This window comes from Bos indicus x Bos taurus, chromosome 6 (assembly GCF_003369695.1).
Source record: "Bos indicus x Bos taurus breed Angus x Brahman F1 hybrid chromosome 6, Bos_hybrid_MaternalHap_v2.0, whole genome shotgun sequence".
Lineage (NCBI taxonomy): Eukaryota > Metazoa > Chordata > Mammalia > Artiodactyla > Bovidae > Bos > Bos indicus x Bos taurus.
Genome location: NC_040081.1, coordinates 55,089,674 through 55,116,939, shown reverse-complemented (window position 1 = coordinate 55,116,939; position 27,266 = coordinate 55,089,674).

Genomic DNA, 27,266 nt, shown 5'->3' with positions numbered 1-27,266 from the left:
AGCCTATTGATGAAAGTAAGAGAAGACAATGAAAAAGTTGGCTTAAAGCTCAACATTCAGAAAACTACGATCATGGCATCCAGTCCCATCACTTCATGGCAAGTAGATGTGGAAACAGTGCAAAGAGTGGCTGACTTTATTTCTGGGGGCTCCAAAATCACTGCAGATGGTGACTGTAGCCATGAAGTTAAAAGACGCTTACTTCTTGGAAGGAAAGTTATGACCAACCTAGACAGCATATTAAAAAGCAGAGACATTACTTAGCCACCAAAGTCTGTCTAGTCAATGCTATGGTTTTTCCAGTAGTCATGGATGGATGTGAGAGTTGGACTATAAAGAAAGCTGAGCACTGAAGAATTGATGCTTTTGAACTATGGTGCTGGAGAAGACTCTTGAGAGTCCCTTGGACTGCAAGGAGATCCAACCAATCCATCCTAAAGGAAATAAGTCCTGAATGTTCATTGGAAGGATTGATGTTGAAGCTTAAACTCCAATACTTTTGCCACCTGATGTGAAGAGCTGACTCATTTGAAAAGACCCTGCTGCTGGGAAAGATTGAAGGCAGGAGAAGGTGATGACAGAAGATGAGATGGTTGTATAGCATCATTGACTCAATAGACATGAGTTTGAGTAAACTCTGAGAGTTCTGATGGACAGGGAAACCTTGTGTGCTGCAGTCCATGGGATCACAAAGAGTCAGACATGACTGAGGGACTGAACTGAACTGAACGTCTTATTGTCTTATTCGGTGAAATGACATCATCACTTCTTGTTCATTCATTGACAGTACATAGATAGTTGAAGATGGAGGACCCTCAGCAAAGACCAACAAGATGATGAGCTTAGCTATGAAAGCTTTCCAGCTCTGCTGACAGAAGTACATTATTAAACAGTCAGGAGTGTTTTGCAGGCTTTAACTCAACATTTACAGTTGTCCTTGGTATTGGTCAGGCATGATTCTGGGCAGTTTCCAGGTACTGATCCTCTCTCTCCATCAGTAGCTATCATTCCTTTGTCTCAGGATCTGCTTGGATCTGCTCCAAAATCATGTCCTTTTCTTCTCTAAGTATGCAGTCCAGTGAATCCCTGGAGAGTTAAATAATCTCATTTTGCTCTTGTGTCTTTCAGATTGGTGCAATAAAAACTGTTGCCTTGATTCCCTCAGAGGATTCCATTCTGATTACTTCAAGACATTTCTACTCTCAATACAACCAGCTCTTGGAAATCAAATGTTTGATTTGTTCTTGCAGATCTTTTATAATAAGCCTGCTGCTGCTGCTAAGTCGCTTCAGTTGTGTCCAACTCTGTACGACCCCATAGATGGCAGCCTACCAGGCTCCCCCATCCCTGGGATTCTCCAGGCAAGAACACTGGAGTGGGTTGCCATTTCCTTCTCCAATGCATGAAAGTGAAAAGTGAAAGTGAAGTAACTCAGTCATGTCCGACTCTTTGTGACCCCATGGACTGCAGCCTACCAGGCTCCTCCATCCATGGGATTTTCCAGGCAAGAGTACTGGAGTGGGTTGCCATTGCCTTCTCTGTAATATGCAGTCACAGTTGGAAATAAAGATATGACAAGAAGAATTACATACAAGCAAGTGTTAAAAACTATAACACAGTGATTAATATTTTAATATGTTATTATAACTTTATAACACTATAGGGAAAATTACCAATATGGAGGCTTTCCAAATATTAAATAATTGTGAGATTTGTTTGATCTTTATATAAAATGTTAGACAAACAATAAACTAGTGCAAAAAATGCTCCAGTGAAGTTAATATTACCTTGGGAACTAGACAAGAGTTTCAGTCATGCCATTTTGTTTCAGAACAGTAACAGATAAATATATTTAATACCATTTGGAAAAATTCTTAATATCTATAAAACAATTTTAAATGAATTTAATATTTATTTTTTTAAAAGGAGGCTTTTTTAAATTTGGGAATTGTGAAAATGTTTACAGATATAACTGCAAGATCATTTTTAAACAAAAATGTATTCTATTTTTAAATGTAGTAAAAAAGTTAATTTTGATCCAGGCATCATCTTAGGTTACATGATTTCCCCAAATGTTAATAAAATGTGTTTTGTGCTACCCGAGAATTTATATTCTATTGAGGAGCAGATATTTAATAAATAAAACACTATATAAATAACAGCAAGTTTCTCTAGTTTTATTTTAATATTAATAGAATTGAGATATGGCTAGTTGTATTTTCACCAGATTTAAAGAATAAGGTTTGGGATGCCCCAGTCCCTTGGAGGAGGGCCTGGCAATCCACTCCAGTATTCTTGCCTGGAAAATCCTCATGGACAGAGGAGCCTGGTGGGCTACAGTCCATGGGGTCACAAAGAGTCAGACATGATTGAGCGACCTAGCACACACAAACATCATAAAAGATAGGGTATATGGGCATCTAAGAGCATCCTAGTGATACAGGTAGGAACACTCAAAAGCAAATAAGATATTTCTATTGTGACTCAGTCAGAGTTTTTAAGCATTTTGGATAGATGAATAGCATTCCCAGACCGATTGGTTAGATCACTCTGGCTATGGGGTATAGGATGTATTCATTCCAGTAGAAGACCTGGATTCAGTAATAATCTAGTTTTAACAATAATTCAGGAAAAGATATGGCATAGACTATGGCCTTTAAAAAATCTTCTTTAATATTTTTAGTAGAAAATAATTTATTCAGATTCTTTTGTGGTGAAAGAATCCTCTCCCAAAGGAATATCTTTAAAGGTATTCCATGAGCAATAGAACTAAGACTGGGATGAGAGTGCAACCTCCAAATAAATCTCTTGAACTGTAACACACAAACCCATGCATCCTAGAATTTTTATTGTTCTTTTACCACTATTCTGTACACTGTAATAAAATGAGGTGTAGAATTTCTGTATATTTTTGATATAAGGGAACAGAATTTGTAATCCTGAATTCTGCTCACCAATTAAATTGAGCCAGGGACTATGCCTGATAAAAAAGATTAGATTTAGATCAACTATGTCTATTTGGTATTTGGTTGCCTCATAATAGCCTAAATGGTTAGGCTACCAGATTGCATAATTTAGTAGATAGGTGGACAAATAACTTGAACACACTACATTATGACTTGAACACACTACATTATAACTTGAATACACTACATTATATACTACATTATACGTGTGTACTGTCAATAGACATGTACAATATAGTGATACACTTCTTTCATTGTATTTTTGTTTTATATTTTAGAAATAAAGTCTGGGTTAATTTCACAAGTAGAATCGACATTTGAACTTTCACTCTAGTGTCTTGAATCTGACTTGACTTTTCTGAATTAAGTAAAGGAGTATGTATCATTTCAACAGTGCAGTTATGTTAGTGAGTATCATGGGGTATACTACATTAAGAAGAGATGGCCAAATAAGCAGTTTATTCTGGTTGTGTGCCACAAAGTTATCAACCATCTCATGGATTTCCAGAAATAAGATAGCTTTTCAGTGTCCCCCAAGCTTAAGAGACTTCCAAAATACTGGATAACATATGCCAGGTCTGACGATAAAGAAAAAAGTGGTTTAACGTAAGATATTTGTGCAAAGATAACTGGAAAATATTGACAGTAAAATTAGCATAGGAGAACAACTCAAGCATATTAAAACAGTCTCCTAGTTATGCAAATTTCATACATTTATGCTTCTAGTATGGTAACTAAAATGGATCTGTTGTTGAATTCCATTCCATTCCATTATGGAGTCAAATGTTCTTTTATTTCCATGGGGAGAAATTCAGCCCCAGATGCTTTTCTTCCCTTTCTTGTCAGTAGCATTTCCACATTTGTACCAAGCATAGAAAAATTATATTTTGCTGAAAGCCCTAAGAGATTTTTTTTATCATATGCTGTTCTTCGAAGACTTGTTATAAAATCCAAGCAATTTTTCATTATAAAATGCGAATGAAAATCTTGAGTCTCATCATCTATACTAGTTACTTCTCATTCCTATATTTACCTCAGCTGAGAAGACTCTTCCTTCTACATAGACTGATTATGTTTTATAATGTATGCAAAAGAGTGTTATGTAATGTGATATTACAGTAATAGTCGTGGTTCAAATTCATTCCAAAGGTAATTCTGTTTATTTTCTTTTAAACTTTCTATCACAATCTCAAGAATACACATCTACTATTATTCTCCAAAAATATTTTTACATAACATTAAAGAAAGGAAGAAAACTTTGCTTGTTTCTTTAAATGTTTTTTTCCAACAAATAGTGGTTTTTCTAAGCCACTAAACCATGAGACAGGTCCTTAATTCTTAAGTGAATGTAATCAAAATATCATCAGGATTTTGAATGGATCAGTGATCACATGAGAGGAAATTAAAAAGTGAAGCAGAGATATAAAATTAAAAGTATGCTATCAGGCCATTTTTCTTCCACTTATCTAAGCTCCCTTTGCCTTTTATGCCTCTAGATGGACAATTTTAGTAAGGGATAGATTTTTCACAGTAGTTGTCACTCAAGTTAAAAGAGAAATTTCTCATTTTAGGCTTGAGAAGGAAAGAAATGCAGGCAAGAATGAGGGGAAACACACACGCACACACACGTGTACTTAGTCACTCAGTCATGTCTAACTCTTTGTGACCTTAAGGACTTTAGCCCACCAGGCTCCCCTGTCTATGGGATTCTCCAGACAAGAATGCTGGAGTGGGTTGCTGTTTCCTTCTCCAGGGGATCTTCCTGACCCAGGGGTTGAACACACAGTCTCCTGCATTGATGGGCAGATTTTTTACTACTCAGCCACCAGGGTAGCCCCCAATATGGGCTTCCCTGTTAGCTCAGTTGGTAAAGAATCCACCTGCAAGGAGACCCTGGAGAAGAGATAGGCTACCCACTCCAACCTTCTGGCGTAGGGAATTCCATGGATTGTATAACCCAAAGGGTCGCAAAGAATCAGACATGACTGAGCAAATTTCACTTTCACTTTTCATACATACATATATATGTGTGTGTGTGTGTATGTGTGTGTATAAGCATCCTAGGTGGTTCAGTAGTAAAACATCTCCCTGCCAATGCAGGAGATGCAGGAAACACAGATTTGATCCCTGGGTCAGGAAGATTCCCTGCAGAAGAAGTACTCAAGTATTTTTGCCTAGATAATCCCATGGAGAGAGTAGCCTGGCAGGCTTCTGTCCATGGGGTCAGACACGACTGAATGACTGAACACACATGCATGTGAGGAGGTGGCATGTAGGGCATGACAACCCACTCCAGCATTCTTGTCTAGAGAATCCCATGGACAGAGAAGCCTGACGGGCTACAGTCCAAAAGGTTGTAAAGAGATGTGACTGAAGCAACTTAGCACACACACATACACCAACACACACACATATATATATATATGGAGTCAAATACTGAGCATTATGTATACAAGGGAATATTAATTCCCATATATATAATAAATGTATGTTTAAACTCAACAGGTCATATAACACGACTGAAAGCATATAAGCACCAATTATATGGTTCATTTACTAAACAAATTATGCAAATTTTTAATTTTAAAAATGTTAAATATAAGAACCATGTATGCTTCCTTGTATGTATTTGAGAATTGTTTTAGAATTGTGTGGTACTATTTTGAATCTGAGCCACCAGGGAAGACACTATTTTGAATACATATATCTATTTCCTTAACAGCAAAGTAGAAAAACAGTAGTTAATATTTTATGCAAAAGTACATTTTGATGAAGAGAGTTGATGTCATTGGTACTGTGTCTAGCAAAACATTTCCATTGTGTTAAATATATAAATATTTGCTCACATAATAGGTACTTTTCTTTAAGACTGACCGTTGTTCAGTCGCTCAGTCACCTCTCTTTGTGACCCCAGGGACTGCAGCACGCCAGGCTTCCCTGTCCTTCATCAGCTATGGGAGATTACTCAAACCCATGTCTATTGAGTTGATGATGCCATCCAAGCATCTCATCCTCTGTTGTCCCCTTCTCCTCCTGCCTTCAATCTTTCTCAGCATCAGAGTTTTTTTCTAATGAGTCACATCAGGTGGTCAAAGTATTGGAGCTTCAGCTTCAGCATCAGTCCTTCCAATGAATATTCAGGGTTGATTTCCTTTAGGATTGATTGGTTTGATCTCCTTGCAGTCCAAGGGACTCTCAAGAGTCTTCTCCAATACGACAGTTCAAAAGCCTGAATTCTTTGGTGCTTAGCTTTCTTTGTGGTCCAATTCTCATCCATACATGACTGCTGGAAAAACCATAGCTTTGACTAGGCAGATCTTTGTTGGCAAAGTAATGTCTCTGTTTTTAACATGCTGTCTAGGTTTGTCCTTTCTTCCAAGGAGCAAGAGTCTTTTAATTTCATGGCTTTAGTCACTGTCTGCAGTGATTTTGGAGACCAAGAAAGTAAAGTCTGTCATTGTTTCTATTGCTTCCCCATCTATTTGTCATGAAGTGAAGGGACCAGATGCCATGATCTTCATTTTTTGAATGTTGAGTTTTAAGCCAGCTTTTTCACTTTCCTCTTTCACCTTCATAAAGAGGCTCTTTAGTTCCTCTCTACTTTCTGCCATAAAGGTGGTGTCATCTGCATATCTGAGGTTGACTAGACAGACTATTATCATATTTATAGTGTTTATGTTTATGGTGAATTTTTTTGCACTGATCATATTTTCAAATTAATTATTCACCCTTCAGATGAACTGAAACTGAAAAAGCCAGATATTATGAGTATTAATCTTTGTTAGCTGAAAAATACTATCAACATTTTAGGTGTTATTTTTAATACTCACACTATGACTGGAAGAGTGTCTAAGTCATAAGAAATCATGTGCTACACGTACAGTTGAACTCTTTCATCTCAGGGGGAACCACTTAGGATAGCAGAGATTCAAGTCACTTTATTCCCCCTTTTTCTCTTCATTGCTAACAAGATAAAGGGTGTGTTTTACTTCCTATACTCTAAGTTGTAAAGAAATCACTGTATATAAAAAGGAACAGTGGAAAAATTGTGGCAGACAATTATTAAGACTGACTGACCATGCATTCTGGGAACTGCCTCTTTCTGTTTCTTTCTTTTCCACCCACAAAATTACAGAGAAGGAAGCTCAGAATACATGTTGAATAATATGAAGCATCCCACCATGTGCTATACCCCTGAGCCCTGCATATCTGATTAGTCCAGAAGGGGCTAAATCATTTATTTCTCTAGGTGCTTGACGTTTTGATATGGAGAAAATTCTAGGTCTCGTTTTATGTTGCTGAAACTATATAGTGTAAAGTGGGCATATTTCATGTTTATGCATACAGTAGAAAAGCAGAGAATTTCTGTTCTGAGTCAGAGAATAATGATACTGTGAGGAACATGTTGAGAGGGAGAGAGAGAGAAACAGAAAATCTGGGGAGTCATTTTTTATTTCCTGGGTTTAGTCCAATAGATTTCAGTGAGTTAACTGTTTGTCCTTACTATAAATCACTGTTTTACTTCTTGATTTTAAGCTGTTTCATTTGTGTTACATCTTAAAAGAGATTTACAAAATTTAAATCTTGAAAGCCACTAAATTTTTAGATTGTGTCAGTACAAAATTTCCAACACTTTTCATCAGTTATCAAGTATAGTATTTATTTCATAATTTACTGGGTAACATTTTCCCTAATTCCTCAAGTAATTTCTGGCATCAAAAATGAATATATATGAAGGTGCAGTCAACTGTATTCCTACCCTGAGGCACTGTTATATTTTAAAACAGAATAGATTAACACTGTGTTGAGTAGCTACTGTGGAATACAGTTCTCCATGATGGTCTCATGTTTCCACACATTTTCTAAGCAAAATGCTGACTGCAGTGGTCTGGGACTATATTTTTAAGATGTTTGTATAGCTAACAGCCATGGGAAGTTGAAACACTGCTCACCTATCTGGCAAAAGGCAGGTTTGCTTGCAGGCTTTCAAGACAAAGAGAACATCTCTTTCTGAAACAAAGGTGAAACATACGCACTGTCCCCAAATAATTGGGATTCTCTAAACTCAGGTTTCCTCTTCCTATAATACATGTTAATTGGCCATCTTTGTGTCACCCTGTGGGAAGTGGGGCTCTGGAAAACAGTGGAGAAACACTGATATTCTGTTGCTATTTCTGTGAGTAATAAACTATTTTTCATCTATAACTTAGGAATCCCATGTCTTTTCCTATCATCCTTGGCACAGACTATCTTATTAGTTTGAATGTGAGATGAAGTTTGAGATCTTTCATAGTTCTCTACAGTTAGTTTCTGTCAAGTTTTAAATAACTTATCTATTTTTAATAATAATTTCATCTAAAAGCTTATTAACACATAGCTTTAATTGTAAAGAAAGGAGATCAAGTTAAATAGCACAGTGTACTGGCTTATTTAGAGAATATTTGAGCTCTGTTCTGTGTTCTTAAAAATGTATAATGTTTATAGGAAATACACCTCAAAAATATGTTTATGTATATGTGTGTATATATATATACACACACATACATACATATGTTTATATATTATTTCTTTAATACCACACACTAACAGGTGAATTAATTCCAAGCTTTTAATGATCTTTGTCCACTATCTAATATTTATTGGATTTATGTTTGTGTGTTTGTTTAATTGTTGCATTTCAATCATCCAGTAAAAAATAAGATTCTTACATTTTGTGTTTAATATACTCATAAGATTATTCACAGTTTAATATAAAATTAATTGTAAATCTTGTTAACATGACCATTTGGTATTTGTATTCATAGTGCTCTTATATAAATTATTAAAAACTATTTAAAATTATCTATCATATTTTATTAAAAATAAAGAGATAAAGAAGAGGTATATGTTGCTCATGCTATATTTCATTAACTCACATCTGATTTCTGTGGTAGACTGTTAAGCGGAGCTAGCACACACCCCCCAAGCCAGCATAGGCAATACAACTGTCTAACCCAGGGCCTTCTCCATAGCAGAGCTCATCCAACCCTCAGTTTTTATGCAGACAAAGATGAACTGCCAGGAATTAACATCCTGGGGGAAATTTCTTAAGGAAGGATGAATAACATCCTCTGTATAAAGGTCCTTGTCCTTTTTTCTCTCCAACATATACAACTCTGGGAAGACTTCCGTGGGCTTTCAGAAGGTACCAACAGTATAACCACTCTTTCTCAAGTCAGTGAACTCAATAAACTCAATAATATATCCTCATTATGGCCATCCCCTACTTCTTCGGCTCTCTCTTGAAGCTTTGTCTTTTGTGCCTCCAGGGCTCACTTCCCTAGTATACCAATAGATCACCCGCAACCAGCAAACATAAGTGCTTCCATCAGGCTCTGCTCTGGGCAGAACACACAGGAAAATGTAAGTTAATTGAAGTTTATTGAATGTCTTCTCTGTATCAGGCATCGTGTAACTTTAGCTCCAGTTTTCAATTTTTCGGAAGAAAAATGGAGTGATATAAGAATTAAATATTGAATCTAGGTGTCTTAATTCAATGGCCTGATCTTTTCTACTTTATGTCTTCAGCACTTTTTTAGAACTAGGTGCATTTTAGGGTAAAAAAAAAAAAAAAATAGTGAGATTCTTGGAAAGATGGTATCAAAGGTACCTCTCTATTTCTAGACCTAACTCTGAGTTTCAGTCTGGTATTGCTTTAATTCAGAGTCTCTCAAAGTTGAGACTGTTTACATTTGAGGTTGAATCATCTCCCATTGCTGGGGGCAAAATCCCAAAAGTCTCCCAGTTCAACGCACATACACTGTTTAAAACCACTGGACTAAACTAAGCTTTCAAACCAAAAAGACTGGACCATTCTTTTGTTCTCCAGCATTCTTCACAGTGGTTGACACTTAATCAAGGCTTACTAAATATATAGCTAATCCCTGAACAGTGAGAGATTTAATTCAAATGTAATATATAATTTGCCCACCTGTTTTCACTGTCCCTCCCCATTTGCAGATTTAACCAATCACAGACCATGTAATGCTGTAATATTTACTATTTAAAAATATCCATATATAGGTGGACTTGCACAGTTTAAACCTGTGTTTTGCAATGGTCGACTGTATACTGCAAAAAGAAAAAAAGAGAGAAAGAATAAGTGCCTTAGAATTAAAAAGAAAATCACCATAAAAGCTTATAGATCATTTATTTAAAGAATTATATGTCTATTTAGTAATTTCCAAACTACATATTTCATATTACTTGTTAAATTTTGATCACTAAATTGTCTAAATGTATTTTTTTCTCTGTTTTAAATAACTTTACAGAGAAAAACACTCAAAAAGAGAATCCTTGGATGTGTTTTTTTTTTTCCATTTTCATTTTTCTATTTCAGCCTCACACCTTTAATTGAGTATTACTCAACATAATGAATTGATTATCTTCAAATGACTCTAAATTTATATGGGCTCAGAGAAAACCCTCAAACACTTGTCCTTGTTTATGCCTTTTGCCATTCTCATGTCATTCATGAATATATCATCTGAATTTCTCATCCTTGCATAAAACATATTTTCACTTATTGAATGGTTTTAAGTTCTTCAAACACACAGTGATATCCATGGCATTATATGAAAAAAATGATAAATCCATAAGAATTTAGGTATAGTTAAAGTTGACTTCTTATGATTTATGAGGTCTACAGAATATCTGAGAGTAAGATCCATAAGATAACTGCCTCAGGATGAAATTTCATCATTTTTTTAATACTTAAAATATAACAATCTCATCAAGTTTATCAGTAAGTTGTGTTTCAATGCTCTAATAGTGTTTAAGAAACAAACCCAGTATTCTTTTTTTCACTATAATATTGATGTTTCAAAATCTGAGATTTATTTCTTCATAAAATCAATGGTTTAAATAACCTGCCATGGTATATCTGAATAAATTGTATTTATTAGAAGTGTATTTATTATTAAATTCCAGGGATAATTTTTAAAAATTACTTTATTTATATCCCTAGTACCTGCCTCAGCAGAAACCAAATAAAACAAAGATTGGTGGATTAAATCAGGGTTTATTATATGATCATAAATGTGTATTGATAGATGATTCTAAGAGTGTGTTAATAAGGTATAAACACATTTCTACTGCCTAAATATCTTTATTCTTAATAAATTTTAAATTTTAAATAGGGGCAACCTGTTTTCCAATACTTATTCAGAAATAGGATAACATAGCATGAAAACTTGACTACTTGACTTCAAAATTCCTGACTCACACCCAATAAACCCTAAGCTACATGAAAATATGTTTTACTCATTTTGTCCACTGATGTAGTCCAAGAAACTAAAACAGTTTCTGGCATGTTACAGAAACTTTAAGATTTCATTAGTGGATGAATAAATAAATGCAGTCTTTAACTTAAGTATAAGTTTTCTATTGCTGCTGTATCAAATCACTAAAATCTTGGTGGCTTAAAACAACACAAATTTATTATCATATCATACTGGAGCTCACACATCTGGCATGGGTCTCCCTCAGTTAAAATCAAAGTCCTAGCAGGGCAACATTGCTCTTGGGGGCCAGTGGGGAAAAAATCCATTTTTGTGTCTTTTCCAATTTCTAGATGCTTCCAGTATTTCTTAACTCATGGCTACCTTTCATCTTCCAAACCAGTAATGGCTGGTTTGGTTAAATGGTTAAATCTTTTTCACATGAGGCATCACTCTGACACTGACCTTTCTTCTGCCTCCTGCTACTTTTGAGGATCCTGATAATTATGCTGGGTCTACCTGAATAATTCTGGATAGTCTCTATTTTGAAGTCAGCCCATTAGCCTCATCAGTTCCAGATGCAATCTTATTTCCTCCTAGCCATCTATGTAGCTTAGCATAATGGATATGTTCAGGTGGTAAATCTGCCTACCACAATTTGGTAATAATTATGCAATATCAGATAAATTATTTAACTATATTGAATAGTATCAACCCTAAGAGACTCTATTTAACAATTTGTTTTGTTGAGTTATGCAAAGGTCTTGGAAGAGTGTCCTGCCACATTTAGCACACAGTAAAATAGTTCTGATTACAATAATGTCCTTTTGAAGCTAAACTTTTGTATTTAATAATTTAATTCCATTCTTGCTTAAAGGAGGATGGATTGATGTCATCTGCCTAAGGTTTCTTGAATATTTAATGACATTTAAAATGTGAAAATAGAAAAGGTGAATGCAATTTCAACATTCTTTCCTCAGAAGGAAGATCTTCCTGGCTTTATGTGCTGGAAAAATCACCTAAAGATATTGTCAGAAAAGGTGAATATGCTTGCACTATATGTGTAATAGTGAAACTCTAAAGTTTGAAATATTGAAGATTATCTAATTTTTATATATTTGCATTGTAAATATAATGGAAATTAGATAAAAACAGGAAAATCTTCAAAAATAAGTTTTAGGGCCCTCATTTGAATGTTTTTCAAACAATAGGTGTAAAGGTGGTATAGGAGGAATTAACTAGATTAAACCAGGGACAATCATTCAGATCAGGATCATTGCATAGTGTGAGTAAATATCTATTCTTAGAGAATAAGTCGGAGAAGGCAATGGCAACCCACTCCAGTACTTTTGCCTAGAAAATCCCATGGACGGAGGAGCCTGGTAGGCTTCAATCCATGGGGTCTCGAAGAGTCAGACACGACTGAGCGACTTCACTTTCACTTTTCACTTTCATGCATTGGAGAAGGAAATGGCAACCCACTCCAGTGTTCTTGCCTGGAGAATCCCAGGGACGGGGGAGACTGGTGGGCTGCCGTCTATTGGGTCGCATAGAGTCAGACACGACTGAAGTGACTTAGCAGAGAATAAGTGTTCAGATACTTGAATTATCTTTTATCTAAACCAACCAGACTATCCCTGTATCTCTGTAGGGGAAAAGTGAGATATATTAATGACAGCTATTTGTTAATGTGAGTTAAAAATTGTTAAAGATTATATGCTGATTACATAGTAAAGGGGCAAAGCTGCAAACAGTAGCTGCTTCCTCAGGATGTAAATAATTTAATTCAGTTGAATTAATAAAATAACATTTAAACAATCTTTGTATTTTTTAATGGAATTGTAATTTGAAGTATGAGCGTCTGTGTTCTCCAGTAATCCCATAAAATGTAAGATTCGTGTTCTAATTTCTTCATTTCACTTTTCCTGAAAAAAGAAAATTATTTTCAAACAGACACTAACTGTATTTGTATTGCAGACTCTTCTACATTTTAAGATATATTTATCTTCAAAATAATTGTTTTCTTGGCAAATAAATTAAACAAGAGAAAAATTCCTGTTAAAATGTAAAATCTTTCTATTTGTTTTCAATTTTGGGGGGGTGCTTTTCTAGTCAAAATAAACCTCTAGTAATACTTTTCCTTAAAATTGAGAGAGAATACTTTTTCCAGTTCAACTTGTGTAAATTTTGGTCATGCATTTAATTTCACCAGATCTCTTCTTTCTTATTTGTTAAAAATGGGCACATTATTCCTTGCCTTCCTTTCTTATCATCACATACATAAAATGAAATGACTTATGACAGAAAAAAACTTTTTGATTATGAAGCTTTTACACATGGGTCCCATTATTCAATATTTTAGCTTTGCTATAGTGTTGCATTAGCTCTGTGAGTTAACTGTCCATTGAACCTTTTGGACAGTTAGCTTGGCAGCTATGTGAAGTCTGTGACTTGGAATTGCGGAGATGGGTGGCAATGACAGTCATCAAGTGTGAAGGAATTTAATGTTTAAAATATAGCTTCTTTATTTTTTGTGCTATGATATTGTGGGATATTTTGAACTTATTGCAAGTAAGAAACAGGTAGAAAGAGTTTAAAACAAGCAAAAATCAGAAACAAAACTAAAAACTGGATAGAGAATTTCCCTCAAGATCCTGTAACTACTGTTTGCACCCCTATTACTATGACCCCCACCAATAAGAACAGCAACAATAACTTTTGTAATACCAGAAAGTTTTCCAAATGCTTTATAATAAATTATTACGTACAAATGCCAGGATTTTCCATTTTTCTCAATCATTTTTATTATTATTTACTTAGTATATTTTTTAAAAAATCATGCAGATTTAATATTTTTACTTTAGCCTCCTCCTGGGAAATATTATCCTTGAAAGAATGGGTATGATATAGCTATTCATATTATTTTTAAATTCTGCTTAATAAAATTAATATAGAAAATTTAGAAAATTTTATTAACATGTCTCCTAAAATAAGCTCTTGCTCCACCATTGGTTTGCTAGCTACACTTTGGGGAAGACTGAATGCATTTCTATACCCATTTTACAGATGTAAGAATAGATAATTACAGAGGTTGAGTAACATGACCAAAGGCACATGTTTTTATCAGTAAGTCAGAGGTAGAGGTTTTTATCAGTGTAAAACGTGTACTCTAGTAACCTGCAAGTTCATGTTCCTTGGTATGCTAGCCCAAATTCATACCATCTCGCCATCCATTAGGTATTTTTCAGAGTGGCTTCTTGTCCTCAGAAACAGACAGGGCCAGATGTCCACTTAAGCTTTTATAAACTTTAATAAGCCAAACTAGAGAGTTCCTGTTGTTTGTCCTTGGATTGTGCATTTTATTTCTCCTATAACAAGTTATGCATTTGTTTGAAAGCATCATGACATTTATTAATTATCCAAGCTGAATTCTCATTTTCAGTAAATGGCACCTTACACAGTGGGACCATGTCAAACAGGAGCCTTGACTGAGGAACAAATGTCAGTGTGGTGGGAAGCCTGCTGAGTGTTTAATAACTACAAATGAAGTGCACTGCCAGTGTTATAAAGCACTGTTCCATCACCCAGTAGGCTTCCTTTGTAAGTAAAGATAAAATGACTTGGACAATCTGTACTGAATCCATCCAGTTTAACTGTAAAAGCACCAGACAAGATAAGATTTCTTCATCCAGAATGGATGCTGGAGAAGAAAGAAGGACAAAAAGGTCATTATCTAATAAGAAATGAAATACATAATTTCAATGCATGCTCAATATCATGGTTTTGGGAAATGAGCTTTGGAAAATGAGGGTAAACCATTTTTGAGCCCTCCTTATTCTCTGGATGTGGTGGGCCTAAAAAATTGGAGGATGTGGGCCTGTACTATAAAGTTATTTGTGTTAAAACACCGAAAGACACAATGAAAAACATTACAACTAATTCTAAAGGAAAAGACTCAGTGATTTTAATGTGCCTATAGGTCTACTAAAGACAGAGAATATGAATAAAGTAAGCACATTGTACATAATAAAAAGTTGACATGTTGTCACCAGGGCAAGAGATCTTTCAGCAAAAATTCTAGTGTTTTTGGCGTTGTCCTGAAGTATGTCTCAAAGAAATGTCAGTCGTTGGAAAGAATTGTAGACAAATAGGAAAAAGCTGTATTAAATATGAAAGCTTCATGAACATTTTATTAAACATAGCTTCTGAGCTATTTGTTTCATCAATATTATCTTTTTAAATTCTTGCAACAATCTTGTGAAATAGGTAGTAGTATAATACATTTAAAGTTGGTAAGACTGATGCTCAGCAGATTTAAGGGAAACCAGGGTCAGGCAGTACTAGTGTTAAATAACCTGCCTGCCAGTGCAGAAGAGGTCAGAGACATGGGTTCAATCCCTGGATCAGGGAGATCCTTTGGAGAAGGGAATGGCAACGTATTCCAGTATTCTTGCCTAGAGACTTCCATAGACAGAGGAAATTAGCGGGTTAGTGTCCATGGGATCGCAAAGAGCTGGATGTGACACACACACAGCATCAATCAGAACAAGGGAAATCAAATCCACGATCCTTCATGACACTACTGTGGCCTTGCTGTACAGGCTTCAAGAGGAATATGGGTCAGTATGAGCCCAAGGGGGCTTCTCAGGTGGCCCTAGTGGTAAAGAACCTGTCTGCCAATGCTGGAGACATAAGAGATACAGATTCAATCCCTAGGTCAGGAAGATCCCCTGGAGGAGGACACGGCAACCTACTCCAGTCTTCTTGCCTGGAGAATCCCATGGACAGAGGAGCCTGGTGGGCTACAGTCCATTGGATGGCAAAGAGTTAGACCTGACTGAAGTGACTGAGCACACACACATATGAGCCCAAGGGAGTTGTTAGTGGAGGTTTTACTGACCCTGGTCAGGATACATAAAAATAATGGAGTGTATTTCATAGTAATATTTCTAAAAATCACTTGGAGCAGCCAAGTCTCATATATAGTTAAGGAAGGAGAGAGGTACAGTCAGAGAGAGACAGAGAGAGAGACTACCTTGGAATGAGTGTCGTTAGCTCAGCTGGCACTGATCACTCCAGAAGGTCCCATGACTTGAGTTTTTCTCAATCCCTTGTTCTTCTGTATCAGGTGTTAAACTATCTTTCCTAAAATTGTTTGCAGCAATTTATACCAACTACACCTAACCTCTCATTCATATTGGAGACCTTAACATCAATTTGAAGAATCAGTAGGTTTGGGTTTGAACTTTCATTGTTCCCTTGTGTGCTGAGTAATGTGCACAATGTACCTGATTACTCTGAATGGACTTTAATATTTTTAATTTAAAAAATGAGAATGTAACCACTTCCCATGGTATGTCTTTGAGCAATAGCTAAAACAATGTACCTCTGCCTTAATGATCAGTGAAAGAAAGTGAAAGCTAAAGTTGCTCAGTCATATCCGACTCTCTGCAACCCTGTATAGTCCATGGAATTCTCCAGGCCTGAATACTAGAATGGGTAGCGTTATCCCTTCTCCAGGGGATCTTCGCAACCCGGGGATCAAACCCACATTTCCTGCATTGTGGGCAGATTCTTTACAAGCTGAGCCACAAGGGAAACCCAAGGATACAGGAGTGGATAGCCTATCCCTTCTACAGGGATCTTCCCAACCCAGGAATCGAACCAAGGTCTCCTGCACTGCAGGTGGATTATTTACCAACTGAGCTATCAGGGAAGCCCTCTAATGATCAGTAGTACATGCTTACTATTGCATGGAGTTTATATAACTTTTGCCTTTTTGAATTTCTTTTTCTTGGGAATGGTCTTGATCACTGCCTCCTGTACAATGTCATGAACCCCCATTCATATTTCTTCAGGCACTGTAACAGATCTATTTGTCACTTCTAAGGGATTTGATTTAGGTCATACCTGAATGGATTACTGGTTTTCCCTACTTTCTTCAATATAAGTCTGAATTTGGCAATAAGGAGTTCATGATCTGAGCCACAGTCAGCTCCCAGTCTTGTTTTTTCTAACTGTATAGAGTGTCTCCATTGTTGGCTGCAAAGAATATAACCAATCTGATTTTGGTATTGATCATCTGGTGATGCCCATGTGTTGAGTCTTCTCTTGTGTTGTTGGAAGAGGGTGTTTTCTATGACCAGTGTGTTTGCTATGACCAGTGCATCCTCTTGGCAAAACTCTATTAGCCTTCTCCCTGCTTCTTTCTGTACTCCAAGGCAAAATTTGCCTGTTACTCCAGGTATTTCTTGATTTCCTACTTTTGCATTCCAGCCCCCTATAATGAAAAATACATCTTTTTTTGTGGCGGTGGGGGGTGGGGGTGGGTTCTAGAAGGTCTTGTAGGTCTTCATAGCACAGTTCAACTTCAGCTTCTTCAGCATTACTAGTCAGGGCATAGACTTGGATTACTGTGATATTGAATGGTCTGCCTTGGAAACAAAGAGAGATCATTCTGTCGTTTTTGAGATTGCATCCAAGTACTGCATTTCAGACTCTTTTGTTGACTATGATGGCTACTCCATGTCTTCTAAGGGATTCTTGCCCACAGTAGTAGATATAATGGCTACCTGAGTTAAATTCACCCATTCCAGTCCATTTTAGTTTGCTGATTCCTAAAATGTCGATGTTCACCCTTGCCATCTCCTGTTTGATTACATGCAATTTGCCTTGATTCATGGATGTAACATTCCAGGTTCCCATACAATATTGCTCTTTACAGCATCAGACATTACTTCCATCACCAGTAACATCCACAACTGGTTGTTGTTTTTGCTTTAGCTCTGACTCTTCATTCTTTCTGGAGTTATTTCTCCACTAATCTCCAGTAGCATATTGGGCACCTACTGACCTGGGGAGTTCATCTTTCAGTATCCTATCTTTTTGCCTTTTGATACTGTTTATAGGGTTCTCAAGCAAGAATACTAAAGTGGTTTGTCATTCCCTCCTCCAGTGGACCACATTTTGTCAGAACTCTGCACCATGACCCATCCTCCATGGGTGGCCCTAAATGGCATACCTCATACAGGAAGCAGTGATCAAGACCATTCCCAAGAAAAAGAAATGTAAAAAGGCAAAATTGTTATTGAGGAGGCCTTAAAAACAGATATGAAGAGAACTAAAAGGCAAAGGAGAAAAGGAAAGATATACCCATTTGAATGCAGAGTTCCAAAGAATAGCAAGGAGAGATAAGAACACCTTCTTCAGTGATCAATGCAAAGAAATGGAGGAAAACAATAGAATGGGAAAGACTAGAGATCTCTTCAAGAAAAATTGAGATACCAAGGGAACATTTCATGCAAAGATGGCACAACAAAGGACAGAAATGGTAGGGATCTAATGGAAGCAGAAGATAATAAGATGAGGTGGCAAGAATACACAGAAGAACTATACAAAAAAAGATCTTCATAATCCAGATAACCATGATGTTGTGATCACTGACCTACAGCCAGACATCCTGGTTTGAGAAGTCAAATGGGCCTTAGGAAGCACCACTACAAACAAAGCTAGTAGAGGTGATGGAATTGCAGTTGAGCTATTTCAAATTCTAAAAGATGATGCTGTGAAAGTGCTTCACTCAATATGCCATAAAATTTGGAAAACTCAGCAGTGACCAAGGACTGGAAAAGGTCAGTTTTCATGCCAATGCCAAAGAAAGGCAATGCCAAAGAATGCTGAAACTACTGCACAATTGCACTCAATTCACATTCTAGAAAAGTGATGCTCAAAATTCTCCAATACTACTGTGATTTGTCAATGTGCATTACTAAGAGGCTTTTATTTTTTTTTTTTCTAATTTTATTTTATTTTTAAACTTTACATAATTGTATTAGTTTTGCCAAATATCAAAATGAATCCGCCACAGGTATTCCTGTGTTCCCCATCCTGAACCCTCCTCCCTCCTCCCTCCCCATACCATCCCTCTGGGTCGTCCCAGTGCACTAGCCCCAAGCATCCAGTATCGTGCATCGAACCTGGACTGGCAACTCGTTTCTTACATGATATTTTACATGTTTCAATGCCATTCTCCCAAATCTTCCCACCCTCTCCCTCTCCCACAGAGTCCATAAGACTGTTCTATACATCAGTGTCTCTTTTGCTGTCTCGTACACCGGGTTATTGTTACCATCTTTCTAAATTCCATATATATGCGTTAGTATACTGTATTTATGTTTTTCCTTCTGGCTTACTTCACTCTGTATAATAGGCTCCAGTTTCATCCACCTCATTAGAACTGATTCAAATGTATTCTTTTTAATGGCTGAGTAATACTCCATTGTGTATATGTACCACAGCTTTCTTATCCAAAAATAAATGACCCAATCAAAAAATGGGCCAAAGAACTAAATAGACATTTCTCCAAAGAAGACATACAGATGGCTAACAAACACATGAAAAGATGCTCAACATCACTCATTATCAGAGAAATGCAAATCAAAACCACTATGAGGTACCATTTCACACCAGTCAGAATGGCTGCGATCCAAAAGTCTACAAATAATAAATGCTGGAGAGGGTGTGGAGAAAAGGGAACCCTCTTACACTGTTGGTGGGAATGCAAACTAGTACAGCCACTATGGAGAACAGTGTGGAGATTCCTTAAAAAACTGGAAATAGAACTGCCTTATGATCCAGCAATCCCACTGCTGGGCATACACACTGAGGAAACCAGAAGGGAAAGAGACACGTGTACCCCAATGTTCATCGCAGCACTGTTTATAATAGCCAGGACATGGAAGCAAACTAAGAGGCTTTTAAAATATGGCATGTCTTCTTTAATTTTTGAGTATATATAAATGTGAATATTTTAAGTGATTATTTATTCATACACATATATATATATTTTAAAAAGGAAAACACTGAAAAGAAAATGTAACAAGAAAGCTAGAGTAAAGATGTGCCGTTTGATGTTGACTTTAATTAATGATTCATAGAGCATTTAAAATGTTACAATATGGATCACATACCTTTTGTGATGCATTTCATATGTATCTTTGTGCCAACAAAAATGCAAGCAGAGCAAAGGGAAAATTGGAAAGACAAGGTTTCTGTTTCCTAGTCTTTGTCAACCATCACTGAACCCAGGTTAGCGCATATATTATTATTTCAAATTACATTCAGCTTTGTATGGAAATTAAAGCATAACTACACATGGAGAAATATGATATATTTATAAGTATGAGGTGCTTTGATGCTGATCTAATTATTCCCATTAAGAGACCTACTATTTTCAATAGAAAAAGTATAAGTTAAATTTTATCGAATAAGTTTCTCCAACAAAGAATATCTATTTTCTTTATCAGTAAAGATTTATTAGAATGTGTAAAATTTTAAAATGCTGAATTCATAGAAATGGAGGGTAGAATGGTAGTTGCCAGTGGCTGTGGGGTGGGGAGGGCTGGGGAGACGTTGGTCAAAAGGGTACAATGTCAATGTCAAAAAAAAAAAAAGGGTACAATGTCCAACCAGAAGATGAATTAAGTTATGGAGATCTATGTATACAGATCTATGTATGTATTATGTATAGCATGGTCACTATAGTTAGCAATACTACATCATGTACTTGAAAATTACTGACAGTAGATCTTAAAATTCTCATCACACATACACACACACACACACACAACGGATGGCAACTATGTGAGGTGACAGATGTCTTAACTAACCTTATTGTGGTAAACATTTCAAAATATATAAACTGATTTCATATACACTTTAAAATAACTTTCACATGTTACTTTGTTCTTCACAATAGCTAATTATGATTTTTATCACTATTTTGTATGTTAAAGAATGTGAGACTCAGAGATACAGAGCTCCTAAATATGTAGAAAATCCAGAACAATTACTCAAGTCTCTTTTTATCCCTTTGCTTTCCCATGGGAAAAAAATGATAAAAATGAGGGAAAAAATTCTCAACTTCATATGGAACATTTTTAGACAGTTGTTATTATTATTTGGACTAAGTCATGTCCAACTCTTAGGGACCCCATGGACCATAGCATGCTAATCTCCTCTGTCCTCCACTATCTCCCAGAGTTTGCTCAAAATCATGTCCATTGAGTCAGTATGCTATCTAACCATCTCATCCTATGCCACCCCCTTCTCCTTTTGCCTTCAATCTTTCCCAGCATCAGAGTCTTTTCCAATGAGTTGGCTCTTCATGGTGGTGGTGGTTTAATTGCTAAGTTGTAATCGACTCTTATGACCCTATGGACTCTAGCCCTCCAGGTTCCTCTGTTCAAGAGACTCTCCAGGCAAGAATACTGGAGTGGGTTGCCAGGGGATCTTCCTGACCCAGGAATCGAACCCAGGTCTCCTGTATTGCAGGCAGATTCTTTACTGACTGAACTATAAGGGAAGCCACCTGGCTCTTCACATCATATGTCAAAGTAGTAGAGCTTCAGCTTCTGCAACAGTCATTTCCTTTAGGATTGACTGGTTGTATCTCCTTGCAGTCCAAGGGACTCTCGAGTCTTCTCCAGCACCACAGTTCAAAAGCATCAATTAGAGTATGAATAATTTGAATCTTCTATAAACAAAAAAGAAATGGAGAAAACAAAATATGGTAGAATACATGATAACACAATTTTCTAAAATAAAATAAGTCAGGGAGGAGAAATATCAGCATGTTTAAGTAAATATAAATTGAGGTATGTGAAACAATTTTTTAAAGTTTTAAGACCTAGACTAAAATCTTGGTTCCGTTTCTTATTAGCCATGCGATTAACATCAAAACAGTCAGTTTCTCTGAATCTTTATTTCCATACTTATACAATTAATAAATTAGATGTAAGAGGTAAGACTTACTGGTTACAGAATGTATAAACACAGGTGAGAAATGTAGGTAATGCATAAGAAAGAATTCTAAATGCAGAAAGTGTTATGAAAGTGGAAGGCAGTCATTTCATTCCCAAAAACCTTTAGTTTGAGCCATTCTTTCTATAAGGAATTTGAAATAAACACATCCTATGCAACTACTGTATCTCACTGCTGTCACTGCCTCTATAGTTCTTTTTGTGAAAGTGGTGTTGTGTTATAATTGATGTCAGTTTTCTCTGAGGCCTCCATTTTTAAAATTTCTAGTTGGCAAAACTTCAAAAAAGCCAGTAAATAATTTGGATCTGAATTCTTTGTAGAGATTTTGGTCCTTTGCTGAAGAAGAGAAGATGTAGTATGAGACATTCTGTGACCATTTCTTATAATGACCTTTTACATTTTATCCTGTTGATGGATGATGGAAAATGCAGCTTATCCTTGTATATTTGTCTTAACTCAGTAGATGTCATTGCCTTTCTCTTACTTCTATCTTTCTGCCCTGTGGTACTCTGAATTTAATCAAGAGCTTTTATTTTGTCCTTGGAAAGACACAGATAGATTTTCATATTCATTTTGTGGATTATAAAACCAAAGTTAAACCATTCTGTAAAAATTCCAATGCCTTCAGTTCAGTTCAGTTCAGTCGCTCAGTCGTGTCTGACTCTTTGTGACCCTATGAATCGCAGCACACCAGGCCTCCCTGTCCATCACCAACTCCCGGAGTTTACTCAAACTCATATCCATTGAGTCGGTGATGCCATCCAGCCATCTCATCCTCTGTCATCCCCTTTTTCTCCTGCCCCCAGTCCCTCCCAGCATCAGGGTCTTTTCCAATGAGTCAACTCTTCGCATGAGGTGGCCAAAGTATTAGAGTTTCAGCTTCAGCATCAGTCCTTCCAATGAACCCCCAGGACTGATCTCCTTTAGGATGGACTGGTTGGATCTCCTTGTAGTCCAAAGGACTCTGAAGAGTCTTCTCCAACACCACAGTTCAAAAGCAGCAATTCTTCATTGCTCAGCTTTCTTCAGAGTCCAACTCTCACATCCATACATGACCACTGGAAAAACCATAGCCTTGCCTAGATGGACTTTTGTCAGCAAAGTTATGTCTCTGCTTTTGAATATGCTATCTAGGTTGGTCATAACTTTCCTTCTAAGGAGTAAGCGTCTCTTAATTTCATGGCTGAATTCACCATCTGCACTGACTTTGGAGCCCAAAAAATAAAGTCTGACACTGTTTCCACTGTTTCCCCATCTATTTCCCATCAAGTGATGGGACCAGATGCCATGATCTTAGTTTTCTGAATGTTGAGCTTTAAGCCAACTTGTTCATTCTCCTCTTTCACTTTCATCAAGATGCTTTTTAGTTCCTCTTCACTTTCTGCCATAAGGGTGGTGTCATCTGCATGTCTGAGGTTATTGATATTTCTCCTGGAAATCTTGATTCCAGCTTGTGCTTTTTCCAGCCCAGTGTTTCTCATGATGTACTCTGGATATAAGTTAAATAAACGGGGTGACAACATACAGCCTTGACATACTCCTTTTCCTATTTGGAACCAGTCTGTTGTTCCATGCCTTCAGTGATTTTTAAGTCTATCTAAGGATAGATTCTTACAGAATTACTGGAGAAATGGTAACAATTGTTTTGAAAAATCTTGATACAAATTGATAAGTTGCTTTAAGAAAAGAGCTTGAGAAAAGAATATATCTGCTTCCAGGGAATTTTCCATACACTCCCTGTCACTGAGGATCAATTTTAAAATATGTTAATTTGGGAGACAATAAAGTATTTTGTCAAAAGACATACTTAGATAATCTAATCATAATTAGATTGAGGTGAAATATTTCTCTAGTTTATTTAAATTATAAATTTCTTCTGTATTTTTTTCTAAGGTTTACTTTTTCTATTATCAGATAATTATTTGCAGCAAAATTTTTCACAATTTACAGATTTTCTTGTAATTTTTTTATGGTATAACTTTATGTAAAGTTTGTGTGTAAACTTTATGTGGGTTAGTATTTCTCTTTATTATTTCAGGATTTTGTTACCATTTCTAACATACATTTTTATTTATATTTAATTGAAATTTTTATTTTGAAATAAGTATAGATTTACTCACAGTTTTAAGAAGCAATCAGAGAGATCCAATGTAACTTTTACTCAGTTTTCCCCCAATGGCAATATCTTGCAAACTTCTACTGCAACCTCACATCCAGAATATTGAAATGATGTACATTTCCAACACCATCAGAATTCCTGTTACCTTTTATAACCATGCCCACTTCCCTCCCATCTCCACTCTGCTGTAACCTCCCCCAAACTACTGCTTTATTCTTAGTATCTATAATGTCTTCATTTCAGAAGTATTCTACAAATGGAGTGACAATGTATGTAATCTTATGCAATTGACTTTTTCTTCACACTGCATGAGGTTCTGGAAATTTATTGAAGTTATTGTGTGCATCAATGGTTAGTTCCTTTTGTATTTCTGTGTAGTAGTCCATGATATGATGTACCACAGTTTTGCTTTTTTTTTTTTTTAAATTTTATTTTATTTTTAAACTTTACATAATTGTATTAGTTTTGCCAAATATCAAAATGAATCCACCACAGGTATACCTGTGTTCCCCATCCTGAACCCTCCTCCCTCCTCCCTCCCCATACCATCCCTCTGGGTCGTCCCAGTGCACTAGCCCCAAGCATCCAGTATCATGCATCGAACCTGGACTGGCATCTTGTTTCATACATGATATTTTACATGTTTCAATGTCATTCTCCCAAATCTTCCCACCCTCTCCCTCTTCCACAGAGTCCATAAGACTGTTCTATAGATCAGTGTCTCTTTTGCTGTCTCATACACAGGGTTATTGTTACCATCTTTCTAAATTCCATATATATGCGTTAGTATACTGTATTGGTGTTTTTCCTTCTGGCTTACTTCACTCTGTATAATAGGCTCCAGTTTCATCCACCTCATTAGAACTGATTCAAATGTATTCTTTTTAATGGCTGAGTAATACTCCATTGTGTATATGTACCATAGCTTTATTGAAGGATAATTGCTTTATAGAATTTTGTTGTTTTCTGTCAAACCTCAACGTGAATCAGCCATAAGTATACATATGTCCCCTCCCTTTAGAACCTCCCTCCCATCTCCCTCCCCATCCTACCCCTCTAGCTTGATACAGAGTCCCTGTTTGAGTTTCCTGAGCCATACAGCAAATTCCCATTGGCTATTTATTTTACATATGATAATGTAATTATTAATCTGCTGAAATGGTTTGTTTAATCTTTAACCTGCATCTGGGTTGTTTCCAGGTTTTGGCTACTACAAATAAAGCTGCTTTACACATTCATGCATAGTGAACATGAGTTCATAAATTTTCATTTCTATGAGATAAATCCTCAGAAGCACATTGCTGAGTGGTTTGTTGTTCAGTTGCTAAGTTGTGTCCAACTCTTTGTGACTCCATGGATTGACTTCAGCATGCCAGGCTTTCCTGTCCTTCACTGTCTTCTGGAGTGTGTGTGTGCTTAGTCACATATGACTCTTTGCAACCCCATGGACTATAGCCCACTAGGCTCCTCTGTCCACGCCATTTTCCAGGCAATAATACTGGAATGGGTTGCCATTTTTTCCTCCAGAGGATCTTCCTAACCCAGGGATCCAACCCCAGTCTCCTGCATTGACAAGCAGATTCTTTACAACTGAGCTATATGGGAAGCCTCTGAAGTTTGCTGAAATTCATGTCCACTGAGTCAGTAATTCTATCTAACCATCTCATCCTCTGCCTCCTCCTTCTCCTCCTGCCCTCAGTCTTCTCCAGCATCAGGGTGTCTTCCAATGGGTTGGCTGTAGATGTCAGATGGTCAAAGTATTGGAGCTTCAGTTTCAGCAGCAGTCCCTCCAATGAATATTCAGGGGTGATTTCCTTTAGGATTGACTGGTTTGATCTCCTGGCAGTCCAAGGGACTCTCAAGAATCCTCTCCAGCACCACAATTTGAAAGCATCAACTATTCAGTGCTTAGCCTTATTTATGGTCCAACTCTCACATCCATAGCATGACTACTGGAAAAAGCATAGCTTTGACTACATGGAATTTTGTTGACAAGGTGATATCTCTGTTTTTTAATATCCTGTCTAGGTTTGTCATAGCTTTCCTTCCAAGGAGCAAGCATCCTTTAATTTCATGGCTTCAGTCACCGTCTGCAGTGATTTTGGAGGCCAAGAAAATAAAATCTGTCACTGTTTCCACTTTTCCCCATCTATTTGCCATGAAGCGACAGGACCGGATGCCATGATCTCAGTTTTTTGAATGTTGGATTTTAAGCCAGCTTTTTCACTCTCCTCTTTCACCCTTATCAAGAGGCTCTTTGCTGAATGGTATTAATAATAGTATGTAGACCTGGCTTCCATCCCTGGGTTGGGAAGATCCCCTGGAAAAAGGAAAGGCTACCCACCCAGTATTCTGGCCTGGAGAATTCCATGGACTGTATAGTTAATGGGGTCACAGATTTGGACAGGACTGAGAGACTTTCATATCCTTTGGTTCTTAAGAAACCACTTGTTATTCAAAGTGACTGTATGATTTTACATTTCTACTAACAGTATATGAGTGATTCAGTTTGTCTACATCTTTATCATCTTTTGGTGTTTTCACTATTTTTTAATTTTAGTTATTTTGATAGGCATTATAGATTGTAGTTTGAATCTGCAATTCCCTAGTGGCTAATGATGTTGATATTTAATTGCACTTTGCCAACATCTTTATTGTTGGCATATTTTAAGGGTTTATTTATGGGTTCTCTTCCATTATTTTATCTGCAAGTACCACATCATCATAATTAGTGTAGCTATATAAATGTCTTGAAACCATGTAGACAGATTTGTCTCCATTCAATCTTCTTTTGGAAAATTGTTTTAGGAATTATAGTTTCTTTGCTTTCTATATAAATTTTAAAATTACCCTTTTATATCTGAAAATATCATGTTTGGGTTTTCATAGGAACTATATAAAATCCATATATCCATTTGGGAGAACTGACATATTTTCTATGTTGAATCTTCAGATTCATAACATAGTTGTGGTAGACATTCTAATTGCTAGAATTTGTGTTTTTTCAGTTGTAAAATTTCCATTGGTTTTGCTTTGTATTTATTTACTGATAGTTTATATTTTGCTAAGACTATTTTTCATGTGTTTGAAGCATGCTTCTAG